Source organism: Paralichthys olivaceus, chromosome 12, assembly GCF_024713975.1.
Source record: "Paralichthys olivaceus isolate ysfri-2021 chromosome 12, ASM2471397v2, whole genome shotgun sequence".
In the NCBI taxonomy this organism is placed as follows: Eukaryota; Metazoa; Chordata; class Actinopteri; order Pleuronectiformes; family Paralichthyidae; genus Paralichthys; species Paralichthys olivaceus.
This window is the reverse complement of record NC_091104.1, coordinates 18,116,369-18,131,247: the sequence shown is the minus strand read 5'-3', so window position 1 is coordinate 18,131,247 and position 14,879 is coordinate 18,116,369. Positions and strand designations below refer to the sequence as shown.

Here is a 14,879-nt window from a genome sequence, read left to right as displayed (position 1 = left end):
GAATCCTGTCCCCTCTCTCCAGGAGTTTCTAATGCTATGGAACAGTCCTCTTTTTATGCAAAGCAAGTTAAATCAATTACAGAAAAGTGTGTTAAGAGATCTGCTAATGTAAGTTCAAGTTAGTTTGAGTATTTTCACAAGACTTCGCTCTCCCAGCAGGATCAGTTGCTGTGTGTTTAGTGGCCGACAATCGCTGTATGAATATGGAGGACCCGGGGGTGCACTTCTCAACTGGACTTAGAACAAGGTGTTCTGACAGAGTGGACACTTATTAAAATAACCTTATGAATATGGATGACTCAGGCTCTGAAACTTTTCCAGGGTGATTCTAGCAGACGCAGCCCTGGCAAAGGGACCCATAGCTGTTTATTTAGTTAATTATCTTTCTGTGTGTGTGTGTGTGTGTATAGATTAAGCCTACATTGTATACATGTAATCAGTATGGCTGCAATTGTTTGCAAATTCTATTTTAGCTTAGTTACCCTTCTCTGAAAATATCTTTACTCTGATGTATTGTGCTGTCAAGAAGACACAGTACAGTGGAAAACTCATCTGTGGTGCATCTGATTTTGGTCAAAAAATTTCTCTCAAAGTTCACACACCACCATTCAGACACACGTTCCTGATCTGAAACACAAACTCATATCCTTCTGCTGAGTAACGTTCTGCAGCTTCCACAGCTGCTGACAACCTCTGTGCCCCCCAGTAGTTTCGGTATTTATCAAGTCTACCATGGCATCCTGTTCCCATGGCAACCTCAGCTTGTTGTGTCAGTAGATGTGTCTGTGCTAAATGAGCGTTATTTCTTTCTGTCTGATCGGGCAATGCGGGGCTGTGTGTTTGCATATGTTAAACTGATGGCATAAATGAACACAGGCATTGGATGAGGACGCTCATTAGACTGTTCAGTAGTGTTGAGTCAGACCTGAGTCTGACGGAGCAGTGAGGAGGGTTCAAAGAGGTGTTTGGGAAAATGCTAAAAAGTCAGATTATATGAGACGCAACAAGACTAATGTCTTCTGCTGGTGAATACGCTGAAGATGCTGCATTGTTTGTGTATGTGTGCGTGCTGTGTGCATGTGCTCTGATCGGCTAGTCTGTCAAGTGAGGAGCGCCCTCTCCTGGCCAGTTTCCCGGCACCTGCAAATCCATCTCATCCTCTGAATCACGTCCCTTCACACTCTCCCTTTTTTCCTGTGTCTCATTTGAAAGCCTGTGCTCAGAAACTGGAGGGTTGGGGCTTATCGTAATCTTCCACTCTCTGTTATCTGTGTGTCCCTCTGCTCCTAATGCACTCCTCGAGCAGAGCCCTTTGTGCTGATGAGCACTCATCATTTCTAATGCCACAACTTCACAGACTATTCCTATTTATAGATATTAATTAGTGTGTGAATATTTCACTATTTTGTTGCCATTTCTCAAATCCATGCTGAATTTCTGGCCTCTTATTATCATATGCCCCTGACTCAGAGCCTCTGTCCTGCTCTAATATTTAGAAAAAATATACATTTCCACTTATTCAATTCCCTTGAATCTCATATTTGACTGTAGGATGACCCTGAGCTTAATGCTACTGAGTCCTGGTTCACATTCACATTCTGACTGTTGCATTGTGGGAACCTTTATTACGGTATCTGGACATTTTGTTTTTTGCATTCATGCCCTTGCATCATCATTGATTCTGTTTTCCCCTGAGTCTAACCTCTGTTTCACTTACACACACACACACACACACACACACACACACACACACACACACACACACACACACACACACACACACACACACAAACACACACACACACACACACACACACACTGCTATTACCCATTACCTCAGTTTACATTTCCCATGTGCTCTCTGTGTGCAGGTAAGTGTGTACCTGGAATTGTTTGTCCTGCATTATTCACTACAACAGGAGAGTGTCTATGAAACCAGTAAATCTTCATTCATCACTTTCATGATTTATAAATGGGACATGCAATGTCTCCAGCTGCAGTGCTCAAGGTTTGGTTCAATTTTCTATTTAAAGGTACAGTGTGTACAATTTTGTGATATCTAATGATGAAATTGCATGTTGCAGCTGAACACCCCTCATCCACCCTCCCCTTCCAATCATGAAAAAGAACCTGTGGTAGCTTCAGTTGTCATAAAAACTCAAAAGGTGTTTAGTTTGTCCAGTCTGGAGTAATGTAAAAAAACATGGCGGCCTCTGTAGAGTGGGCCCCCTCGATTTAAATATAAAGTATTTAAATATAAAGTATTTAAATATAAAAGGCCTTTTCTGGGGTAAAGGAAACGACAAATAATACAATTTGGATGAAATGAACTAGTGAAAACATGGTGGGCCACAGAACCAAAAAGCCTTTTATAGAAAGAAGAAGAAGAAGAACTGAACCCTGAACTGATAGTAAACATATGAAATGTGCAGTATTGAGGAAAATACCTAAAAAAATATAACTTCTATGGTAAACTAAGAAAGGTTTAACTGACACTGCCAAGCTCCAGTGACACTACAGTTATGAATTTTCTTGCCTCAATGTGCATTTGATCAGAGATACAGCTTCCACGACTGTGTCATTACTTATTTATTTAGCTTTTACTTGTAAAGCAGTGCTTGTCCTGACAACAGGCCACTTTGTCCTAGTGACATTTAGACAATAATAAATAATATATCTTTATAAATGTCAACAAACACAGAAGGAACCAAGCAAGTTTGCCAGAATGTACAATTTCAATCAATCAAATATAGATTGCCGGCTCGAGTGCTAAGGAAGTTGTTGGGTTACACTCACATAAATTTACTTAAATAACCCATTTCACTCTTTCAGTTTTTTTGTGTTGAGGTAAAGTGGATGGGTTTGTCTGAGGACACGTTTCCATGGAAACAAGTTGGCCAGGAGGACTCTGGGAATACAGAAGGGACGTTAGAAAGCAAGAGATGAAAATCATAACAAAATATTTGGGGAATTAAACTTTAAGTCCTCACAAGAACCTCAAAAGACTTCAAACCAGAGAAGTTACTAACTTCTAAAGTGCATCTTCAATACTCCTTGTGTCCCCAGTCGGGAAAGTTTCTGTTGTGTCCTCATCCAGATGCAGTTAAAGTCCTGAACTAAATCAGTCTTTTCTCTTTAAATTTGCCTCTGTCCAGAGTCGCAGTACGTCCATCTCAATGATTCACGTCCTGCCTCCGCGTCCCGCTGTGAATCTCAGTGACAAGGGAGCAAAGCAGAAGCTACTCTATTAGCCTGCGTAATTATTGGCAGGCTGTTGCTTTTCCTCAGAGTGTGTCCAGCCTGCTTTTGTGAATGCACGTTGTACAGAGACACACAAACACACACTACAGTCAATCAGTGCACACATGCACAATGTGTCCTCCAGCACATTTGATATCAATCTGTTGCAAAGAGAGACAACCAGGGAGAGCCTGTCTCTTTCTGATAGCTCTCAGCGGCCTTGATGCCAACTCTGCGTGCTCTTCTTACCCAGTCTTCTAAAGGAACACCCAGACAGCACAAAAGAGAGTGAATGATGGTGAGAAAAATGTTTGAAATGTTTCTCTTAATATTCATAATGAAATGATCATCTTTAGTGTATTTTCTTATATTCGTCTGAAACCCAGCGCACCAAGTGCAACACAAGTGTCTTTGCTAGTTTCAGATAGAGTAAGTTGTCGTTTTCCCCTCCCTGCTCCCATGTTGGCGAAATAGCAAATCAATTTGTGAAGTATATTGGTCTTAAAATGAGATGTGGACTATATATATATACTTGGACAACATAACAGCTTCCCAAAGGTGAAGCCAAATCATCTTGATCGCCCCCTGATGGCTGGCTGCAGTGTAGATCATATACCCGATCCTACCATTTCAGCAAATGGGTCATGGACCAAATTGAAAAGATGGTTTCTGTCATTTTAGATTATTCTTATGACACTGATGAGATGTTCAAGTGCTCAGGTTTCCGGTAAATCTGGTTTTAATTACTTATTTTCATGATTGACAGCAAAGACTATAGCACAGAATTGGTGGAGCATGTATGTGGGAGCTCGGCTCCACACCATGAACACTACTGAGCAGTCTCTGGTTCTACATAGCATCAAATCATATTTGAGAACATTCCCAATTAGATCTTCACTGTATGTGCATTCGTATTCTCTAATGGAGACAAATGAAGCTCATTTTTTTCCTCAACTATCATAGAGGTCATACACATATTGAGGTCCTTTATTGCAATTTGGATTTGTAAGATTTTGGGCACTAGGGACCCTCACATACACACAAGAAGAATAATTGGTATTCAAGCAGTACTGTGACCCTATTTACTCCAAGGTGACTTCTGTTCTGACCTCTGTTGTCCTCAGATGTCACTGTCCTGACAGCAGCACAACCAAAAAATCTGGCTTGTTTATATTGATTCATTTATTTTATTCTCTGACAAGCCACTGTAGCTCTCAGCCCACAGTGAAATGAGAAAAAGAAACATCAGCACAACAACAGGGACAACAGCAGATCTGTTTGATTGGAAATTGTATTACCAGCATCAGTGGGGAAAAAACAGAGCTTTAAAAAACCTGGGTGCACTGTGTAGTGATTTCACAAACTTCTCTGAAAGCCGGTGTGGATTGTTAGACTTGATAAAATGGAAAACTTGTCTGTTTCATGAGGTGGATGAGTAACAAGGGACACTGAAATGCTTTGCACAATGTATATACCACAATAAGGCATACTAACTTAAATTAGATAGCAGGGTTACTTATTTCTTGACTTATAGGTTGCAGAATTTAATTTATAACTACGGTATATGATGTCATTTTCTGACTATAGTGAGGTCAGGATGACGTCATGCTTGCCATATGATCATACATTACTTTTAGATCTACATAAGCTTTTAGTCATGTACATAGTAGGATGCAGAAATACCTGGGAAATGCATTTTGGAATTATCTGACTCATATTGTCTTTGTCTCTTTATTTGTGGAGATATCATAGAAAATACATTTTTTATGACCATATTTTCTTGACCTCAACCTTTGACTGATCAGCTCCCAAATGTAATCATCTGGAGATACCCTCCCCTCTAAGGAAACTATCTCACCAAGACTGATAAAGATGTGTCAATGCATTAAGTTACACACACACACACACTGAAGGGTGGAAAACAATACTCTTCTGCACAATGCTTCCTCTGCTATGCCTGCACCAGAGTAAAGATGAAAGAATGAGTGAGAGCTGTAAAGCGAGGGGACAGTGTGTTTGTGTGTGTGTGTGTGTGTGTGTGTGTGTGTGTGTGTGTGTGTGTGTGTGTGTGTGTGTGTGTGTGTGTGTGTGTGTGTGTGTGTGTGTGTGTGTGTGCGCACTGGCAGCCCTAAGGAGCTCTCCTCATGTCTTCTAAACTCTGGACTGCTGTAGCTGATAATGAGTCCTGCGCTATCTCTCCTCCTCAGCCTCCTTTACTTTCTGCTGCATCCTCGACTCTCTCCTCCCTCCTCTCTCCTCATCTACTGCAGCTCCCCCACTGAAAAGCTACACGAGTGGGTAGCTTTGAAACATGTCCTCTTCTTCCAAACCTCAGTCTGTGTGCAACCCGACTTCCATGGCACCAGATCGATTGTAAACAAATATGACAAAGAAGCATATGGATTAGAGGGGAAACTCAGCAATACGTTATGAACATCTCATGCAAAATTAGAAATCTGTATAGGACGTGCTGGTCAAGGTGCAGCTAAGCTGAATATTCGTGATGCAGAGTTTAAAGGGCATAGTCAGGCCCATAGACTGTATATAAAAATGGACTGAAGCCAATGCATCTTGATTGCCATCTGGTAGGTCATAAATATTGCCTCCTCCATATTAACAAATGGGACATGGACCAAAACTAATAGTCAAAGTACACGTTAAATACATGTGTCTCTTATTCTTGCTGTTTCTTAACACACTGTTTGGCAAAGAGCAAGTTTTTCTGGAAAGTTTGGTTTTAATTTGTTATCTGATGGGTTGAAACGCCTTGATTTTCAGCTGAGACTGACAATTGGTTGAGTACATGTATCGACGGGACCTCACTACCACAGCTCCATCCCCCTGATTGCTACTGCACTGACTCTGGCTCCAACCGTACAAATTGGTGGTGTATTTTAGTTTCATTGAAGTGGAGACATATTCTTCTTCAGATAGTCTATATGAGCAGGTCATGGGGCGATCTGTCAGAAGCCTCAGGAGGTTTATGGTGCCACAGTTTAATGCACACTGTGGGACCATAACCTCCTCTACCAAGGAGGTTATGTTTTAATGGCTGATTTCCTTGAAACGTGATGGAAGGGTGAAGTATCAGCCAAGAAAGAATCCATTACATTATGGAGTGGATTCAATTGAGGGGGTGGATCCAGGAACATTTTCCACACTTTGTTTAACTTTTCCTAATTCTCAAGAAATAATGAAGAGATCATTATTAAAAAACAGCACTAATATCTCTGAGCAGGTGACATTTGATGCAGATCTGGAAAATGATCCGGCTGTGTCTGATTTGAATCGATGTCTATGTAAAGTGGCCAATCAGCTTTGGACGAGGTGTGAGCTCTCCAAGTGCCCTTACCTGAGCAATGATTCTATACCACACGACTTTTAGCACATTTCACCATATTAATGAATTTGAATGTAAGTGAAAATATATTTGCTCATCATAGCGCCTTCCAAATGTACGGCACACACCTATTGTACCTGCCTACGTGTCTAAGTGCGTCTTGCTCACGTCCTTGAACTACACAGTGTCTGATGGGAGAACAGCAGGTCTCTGTGGATGTTCTGTCTCAGCTTGTCCCTGACAGAATGAGTGAGCGGGGAGTAAGCCTTGATTTAACGCTGAGTCACTCTGGGTTGCAAGCTGCTCATTAATAGATGAACGATGGTGGCTGAAGTGGGAGAAATGGGGGGTGGTCCCGTTTTTTGGTGCTGTGTTGACGTTTAATTCGCTTTTATCTTTACTGCTTGCATCCTGTCCGTCCTTCATCAGCACTCACAGGCACACATGCACGCACTTATGGTGGCGTACCCATCATCAGACAAGAGCCTATTATATAGAGTATGTCTCCATAACGGCAAATGTAGATGGTCCATTTCACACTGATGCTGAAGAGCTATAAACTCCATTCTGATGCTCAGAGCTATAACGTCAATCCTGCACTAATAGTGATCACTCTGTAGGAGCGAGCTGGAATGAGCAGATCCCCTCCATATGTGTTATAACAGAACTGCTGTAAAAGTAAAGAGAGATGAAAACACGAAATGAATGATTGAGCCAATAACAAGTGAGATACAGACACATGGGAAAGAAAACTGCAGGTGTTAAAGTTACATGAAACATTTTAAATCCTCACATAAGACTAAATTTATTACAAGGCAAATTCAAGAAAAATATGTCTTCTTTTATAATTATTACCTCCATCAAAAGAGGGTGGTTTGTGTTGTTTATTGGTTTATTAATTAGCAGGATTATGCAAAATCTACTGAATAAATTTCCATCCATAGTGAAGGGATGGGGCCTGTGATTGGGAATGTTACGTTTTGTGGGGAGAGGGTAAGGGAGCAGTTGGACCCAAAAAGGCAGAACAAAAGGTTTTTAACAAAAAGTGTCCTTTAATAATTGAGGCAGCGCATAATAACAAAAACAGTGAACTCAAAAATGCTCTTAAGCAAAAACAGGGGAGACACAACGAAACACTAGAGACTTACTGGAACGGCGACTGGTGGAACGACACATGGGAAGACATGGTGCGGCATCTCACAGCAACGAACTGACAAAGACCAAGGAAAGCACAAAGACTTAAATACACACTGAACTAATGAGAAACTAGAGACAGGTAGCACAGGACATACAGGTGACCCTGACAAGGGCAGGAAGTCCAGGGGGAAAACACACAAGGAGCAGAGACTACAAAATAAAACAGGAAACAGAGACGAACACAGAGGGCCACTGTGAGGAACACTGAGAGGGACACAGGGTGAAGCACAAGGTGGAACACAGAGAGGAACACAGGAGAGGGACACAGAGAGTGACAGAGTGGGACACAGGAGAGGGACACCGGGAGCAAAACTTAAAACACAATTGCAAAAAGAAAACAGTCCATAATAGAAATGAAAACTCTCTTTTATAAAAGACACAGGAGACATGACAGTGGATGTGGATTGTTTGGCCCTGGGGGAGGTTTGTGCTCCGATGAAGGCAATTCTAGATGTATCATGAAGGTAGGAATAAACAAAAATATATGTTTGGGGGATTTATGTTTTTATTGTCGATATTTCATACTGGAAAGTATTGATGTACAAGTAACTTCACCAAAAGGTCAATTTGCTGATATTCAGAAACTACTTTTACATGATTTAATTCAGCAAATGTCAACAACTGTTTTTAATGTTAAGAATTAACTTTCAATCTCAGCTAATCATCTTTTGATTAAGATTGTCTGAGTTCAAAGCTTTAGAGCCAGTTACTAAAGCAACCTCATGATGAGATTACATTATCGGCTTGGACTGCTATTTTCTGCAGTCCATGCCCCAGAGTAACCTAACCGAGCCCGACCTGAACCAGACAGGAATTTTGTTTTTTGAGTCCGAACCCAAACCAAGCCCAATATATTCCCCTATCACAGCCATGTGCAGTGTAAACAATCAAACCAAACCTGCCCTGACCCAATATCACTTCAAAATTGATGTCCGAATATAAGTCTGGTATCCACTCTCTTAATTGTCATTTTTAATATAACCCTGCATCTTGCAGGTTAAGCCATTTCATGAGAACCTTAACAACCACTTGAGGAACTGAAAATAGAATGAAACTTTTTGCCCTCTTTGCCTCTTCAGTCAGAGGTTTCTCCTTGAATTTGACTCATTTTCATCACAAAACATTGTAAATGGCTCACAATCCACTAAATGATGGTCATTTTTGGTTGTGGCCTTTGTTATCTCATTAGTGGTTAACATTGCAACCTGTATGCTGACTTTAATGTATGTGGGTGACTATGTACATTGAAGTGAAAGAAATCCCTCTGCATTTCGTTCCCTGAGGAAATTGAGGGGGAAGCAGCAGCCCACTGCCTGCATGTTAATGCCAGATCCCTCCATGGAATAGCTTGATAAAATTGAGGTTGTAAGGTGACAGTGGAGGGTGATTGTAGCAAGCTCATCTGAAATCTGAAGAGCAGCTAGATAGTCCAAACAAAGTGGGACAGTATTTGTCCATGAGTGTGTGTGTGAGGGTGACAGTGAGAAATAGCGAGCTGTCTGCGACACTCCTAAGGTCTCAAGTGTGGAAACTTAGCTCAGACTTTCTTTCAAAGTTTGTACGTTTATAGCAGAGACTGTGTGTAAAGACGTGTCTCCACTTCCTTCAGACATGATTCCAAAATATCTCAGAAACAAACGCTGCCATCTAAAGCATTTGGAGCCATGGTTGCGAGGTTCTGCTGATACATTTGCTTGACCAATTCTGAGTCAGTTTCACCTGTCAGTCATGATGTTTTTATAGCACCAAACAAGTCATTGAAACCGGCGCTTGAACACTAGCTCCCTCTAATTTAATCAATCAAGCTGCACCAAATCTCACACACTCATATTGGTTCGCTTAAAAAAACCCAATTGTTTTCATCTAGATCCATTAATTACTTCCTGGGAAATCTGTGATAATGTGCCCCTCAAAAAAAATTTAAAAATTGCAATTGTAAAGACGGTGATTAAAAAAAGATTCCTGGATTCACCCCCTGATCTGGATCCACAACAAAATGTCCCCTGACCCACACAGCATCCTTCCAGTTTAATGGTAATCCACACAATAGTTTTTGCATAAACTTGCTTATAAACAAACAAAAAGAGTTAAAGGCAGAAACCAGTATGTATGAATCCATATGTTTGTATATGTGTGACACACAACATGCTGCACCTCATCACTAATCGCGAATACATTGCCTCTTCTTTTTTTTTTTCAGTTCACGCCTCTGTCCGAATGTCATGCTTCATGCTTCACCCTCATTACAATTCTCTCCACAATTGACCAGTGCTGTACAGGAGTGACTTTGCATTGATGTAACATAGTTTGGCATTTGGAAACACTGAGCGCATATTTAAACTGAAGTGCTCGTTCTCCCTCATCTGTCAGCTGCAAGGATGAAGTCTCCACTGGAGAGTGAATCCCACTTCTGCCCCCATCACTTCTACAGTTTCAGAACAAAACGATCAAAACGCTGGTTGTCCTTCATTAGTGAGGCCCTGGATCTTGCCTCTCAGGCTACTGTCTACCTTTTACCCTTTTCTTCAAAGTGGAGGTTGTGGGATAGAATGTAGCCTATATACACTTTGCAGGGATGAAAGTCCCTTAACTCCTCTTTTTTGGGGAAAGGTTTGTTTACAAAAATATAATTCTTATAATATAATAGAACCAATCCATAGTCAAAAATAATGATGTAAAGGATACGTGGAAATAAAACATTATTTATTGAGTTCATTGCGTGCTGGGAATGGAAATGTTATTGTTTGTATAATTATATTTTTGTCAAAAGTAAATCCATTGAATATACTGCATTATGATGCAGCCATTCAATGCAGTTCTTTTTGGTACAATGTCATTAAGCAAGATAACTAATCAGAATCTATTCTTATCTAGATCACATGCAGTTATGAATGTAATTTTCAGTATTATATACAGACATCTTTTTTTAGAAGATCCCCTGACAATCTTTTGTCCTTTAAATTACGTGGAATTTGTGCTGCTGTGAAAAGCCAGTAGCAGGCAAGACACTAATATCTGTAATAATACATTTACTTGATCAGTTGCAATCAAAGCATTAGACTGAAGCAGAAAGAAGAAAACCTGTCTACCTCTAAATCAGACATATTTTGTTTGAGACAGAGATAATAATAGATTGATAATATGTACGGTATAATTACCACAGTGACATGAACCCTTTCAACCTCTTCTTTACAGATTCATCGTTTAGCCTGAGATGGAGAATTTACACCTATCCATGTATTTTTGCCATTAAATTACAAAATAAGTGTTAAAACACATAACTAATGGTTCAAAATGATGATATACTGCATACCAGAAAGCCACAGCATTAAAAAAACAGTTTCATGCTGGGGCTTATCAGTGTCACAAATCAGGCCTGGCTCCAGGATTAAGTGACTGTTAATATTTGTTAGGGGGCATTTTTTAAAAATAATTGATTTAACAATGCAATAACCTTGAAAAGCTACATAACAGTGAAATAAGGCAACTGTTTTGAAATCAAAGAAAAACAACATTAATTTAAGAAGTAGCACTATAGTGTATTATGTTTTAATTCATGAATGATTCACTGTCACACTCAGAGTTCGGCAGCTTGCAGCTCTCTATAACTGAGGGGCCTAAGACCCCTTGTAGTGCTAGATCCATTACAAGCTAAACTAAAGCATCACTCTTTCCTCTGGTGCTCCTGTAGTCCATAGTTGTTGTTACCTGGTGTTCTGAACATGTGTCTCCCACTGCAGCAATTACACGAAAAGTGACACCATTAATTTCAGCCTTCATTATTAGTGAGTACGTTGAATAGATTGTTCCCGTCTGGCAGCCTGGAGCTTCAGACGAGGAGAGTCTAACTGAGCTCCGCAGCTGTTTGTCTGAACATGCTGCAGGCAAACACTTGGTATGTCCCTTATTCTTTTTGTGTACAGCACTTTTTATTTGTCTCGTCTCTTCACATTCATCATTGTGTGGTTGTCTTTGCTGGGACACACACACATTTAGATTGTCATTGCTGCATAAAAATAAGAGAATATAGAGCTTGCAGAGGCCAATCTCAATGCAAACATTTGTCTTACTGTTTGCACTGTCAGACGTTCAAGTACTCAGAGGGAGCCGATAACTCACACTATCACTTCTCCCCGAGGAAAACATTTTCTCTGTCTGACAGCCGGCATAGTCATCTTTGTAGCACTTAGCACAGTTCAAATTTAGTTCTTTCTTTTATTTCTGTTTGTGCTAATGCTGTGACGAATAACAGTGGCCATGCCTGGTAACAGAATCCATTTGTTTTCACAGGAAGTGACATTATCTGTGGAGCGGCTGTAGCCGTCGGGCCTATGCAGCAGCCGGCTGTCTGGAGAGGCTAGCTGTGATTTGATTAACCAGGATCACAGCCAAACCAAATGCAAGGCAGGGAGTTCAATACTAACAAAATGCTTTGTTTTGATCAGGATTCTCTGTTGTGCAATGGAGAACAAAGACATGAAACATTCAGGGCTGCAACCGACAATTATTTTGTTGTAATATCAATCTGCAGTTATTTTCACGAGTTAAATCAATTGGTCAATATCCATAGAAACTCCCCAGAGCCTGAGGTGACATCTTCAAGTAACCAACAGTCTAAAAGACTAAGTTTAAATTCAAATAACATGAACCGAACAAACAGCAAATCTTGACATAGGAGAAGCTGGAACAAGCAAATATCTTTGTCTTTAAATGAAAAATAATTCACAAGCTAAATTAAAGATAGTTACTTGTGTTCATTGACTTATTGTTTAATATTATTAGGATCTGATCTAGAAAAATTCAGTGTTGTATCGTGAAGATTAAAGTTACACACGCAGTTTTGTCATGTAAGTGACACGCCTTCAGTGGTAATGGTAATATGTAATATTAGTAAATATAAACATTTTGGTACATGTACTAGATCCAACCACTTGAAGCTAACCCTAAAGTTGTTTACTTATTAAGTTATTTTTCTGATCTGCAGATCATTAGTAAATCATTTATTGACCATTCATTTTCTCATTCATTAATTTAAACCCCTAAACATTATTTCATAGAAAGCAGTAAATTAAACAATACCTTCAACAGACATGGGATTTGCTCAAAAATTGGAGAAGAAGTTTTCTGTATTTGTGTCGCCTGCCTCTGCACTCAGCCCAGCCTGTAAGTAAAACTCAAGGACATCTCCTTTCAGAGATTTCGACTGCTATTTTGAATTGATTAGATGGTTTGTTGGCTAACATACTTGATTCATCAGTGTGTGTCCAGCCGTTTTCACGAATTTTGTGCGGTATCTTTGCAGAGACAAGGTGACTGTTAGTGGATGTGTGTTTGGTATCACTGTTTATCAAGGTCAATCCAGCAGCAGAGCGATGCCGCATGATTCTCGTCAAAAAGCACTACAATACGTTTTTGTGGAGTTTGTCTGTCTTTGATCTTTCACAAAACTATATTTTATTGTAGATGCCATAAGTACTTGTCACTCTCTGTTTCTTCTTTTGCCCATCTGATCTCTCTGACCGTAAGCTTCCCTCTGAGCGTGCCTTCACCACACCTGTGATGTTTATGCCGATAGAGGGACCGTCTGACCGCTCATCCTTCAAAATAATAATCTAGAAATCCCTCACATACACATTTTTAACACTCCATTGGTTTACAGTGATAGTTCACTAATAACACACATGCGTGGACAGATACTTTAACAGTCTCTCCTTTTCAATGACAGAGAAGTGACACATCAGCTGCAGCTCTCTTTCAAGTTATGACTCACCCCATTTTAATTATAGCGTTTATATGAAAAACTCACTCATTTTTTCTTGATGTGTCATCAGTAACTCGTCTTTGTTGGGGGAATCATCGTTTCTGGAGTGACCTGGCTCTTTCTTTTAATTCACAATGCTTTACACAAATTGGCAAATTTGCCTCTTTTGTGAAATCTTCCTTTATCAAGGTTGTGTGTTGAATGGTGTGTGTGTGTGTGTGTGCGTGTGTGCGTGCGTGCGTGCGTGGGTGGGTAGGTGGGTGGACTTTTCCTTTTCCAGTATAAACACTGACCTTGACAGGACGAGTAGTACTCATGGGGACCAAAGCTTTGTCCTAATGAGGCAAAAGTTGAGTCCTAAAGTCCTGGTTAAGGTTAGGGGTCACATGTGAATTGTGCTCAGGTTAAGGTTAGGGTTTAGCTGTGAATTGGTCATGGTTAAGGTTAGCTATAAGGTTTTGGTTTAGATGTTCACAATAAATGGATGTCAATACCTAACAAGGATAAGGTGGAGAAAGTTAAGGTCAAAGTTTACAAATGTGTGGAAAAAAACAACACAAGATGTACATTTTTTAGATTTTAAATTGATCAGAAAACATCCAAAATGTCGTCAAGCATCGACGAAATTTTTTTCATTTTTTGTGCGTTTGACATGCTTTTCCTGATGTAGTATTTTTATTAGAAGAATATTTTCTCGTTTCTTTCATGCAGCACATCGATTAGTTAATTGACGCTTTGGTACAGAGCAATATGGGGAATAACCACTCTCATAGCCACTCTCACCCTTGCGGCAAGAGTCAGACCTCCAACTGGGCAGATGATCAAAGACAACCAATGTCAACCTCATTCCACAGCTCATCGGGATACTTCACTGCCCAGGGTTAAAGTTAAATGTGTGAGTTAAAGGGAAAGTGACGAGAAAGAGGGGCAGGAAGAGAGACATAGGGAAGTGTAATATTAAAAAAAGCCCAAATGCTAAGAATAAAATCTAATGTTAAGCCTTGATTTAATCATTAAACCCAGTCATGATATGAAGCAGAATTCCTGAGTTTTGAGATTTATCTTTTTGCGGCACTCTCTCAAAAGCTTGGCCATGCTTACTTAGTCGTGGAAAATGTTTCAAAGATCTTTGGTTTTATGACAAGCACCAGCCTTTTCTTGTTAGGATAAGTAGTCTTGACATTTCCCATTAGTAGGGATGTTCTCTAATCTCTTGAACACAGGAGATTAAAGATCTGAATCCAATATGGAGAGGTAGACTGAATCAAAATAATCTGAAACTCCAATTAAATGTGAATAATGAGACTATTATGAAACAGTGGGACAAAAGCCGTTTTCGTT

At 40.0% G+C, this 14,879-nt stretch overlaps 1 protein-coding gene across 8 annotated transcripts in view; it reads left to right on the top strand.

The window, feature by feature from the left end:
• Positions 1-14,879, top strand: part of dlgap2a (discs, large (Drosophila) homolog-associated protein 2a) — a 167,091-nt gene that overhangs the window by 13,038 nt on the left and 139,174 nt on the right. The gene's annotated exons all lie outside the window — the stretch shown is intronic.